The sequence below is a fragment of the Phytophthora parasitica genome (assembly GCF_000247585.1).
Source record: "Phytophthora parasitica INRA-310 unplaced genomic scaffold supercont2.102, whole genome shotgun sequence".
NCBI lineage: Eukaryota > Oomycota > Peronosporomycetes > Peronosporales > Peronosporaceae > Phytophthora > Phytophthora nicotianae.
Genome location: NW_008649088.1, coordinates 111,746 through 112,370, shown reverse-complemented (window position 1 = coordinate 112,370; position 625 = coordinate 111,746).

The window sequence follows — 625 nt, the reverse complement described above, 5'->3', positions numbered from 1 at the left end:
TACCGGGAGGGATATGGAGTATCCTGTAGGTGTAACGTATTAGGAGGAAGCTTGGTAGTTCTCTGGAAAAAAGTGACATTGTTAATCAGAGTCTGAGGATATCTAGTAAATATTATCTACATGCTGTTGTGTCCACTCCTTCAGCTTGTACTAGTCACTATGATCCGTCCCGTAAACTTTCTCACGTGCAGAGTCTCGAGGTCCGGACGGAGTACAATTTGACGTGGCTCGCCAGCCTATGCAGCGGAATTTACGCTGTTTCGTGTCACCCATTGGGAGCACCTTGACTTCCGGTAGCTGATCATAAGGGTCATTCGCGGATCGCAAAGCAAATGACAGCGAGTCACTCGGCCACGCCAGCAGCAGCGATGTATACGAGATGCAGGTAAGTATTAGTAAGTAGAGTAACCAGCGAGCAGCGGACGTCGAGCGACGCGGTTGACGAGATGCGATTTTGGAGGGAGATCGCCATTCCATTCTGAAGCTTGCAACTGGCACGTAGTACAAGATATAAATGTCTGACTAAGTTGCAGCCAATCAGAAAATAGGATATTCCCTGGCTCAGATTGAATTAACTGCATTATGATTGGTGTAAGCCAGTCATACATACATAGACTCAAACATA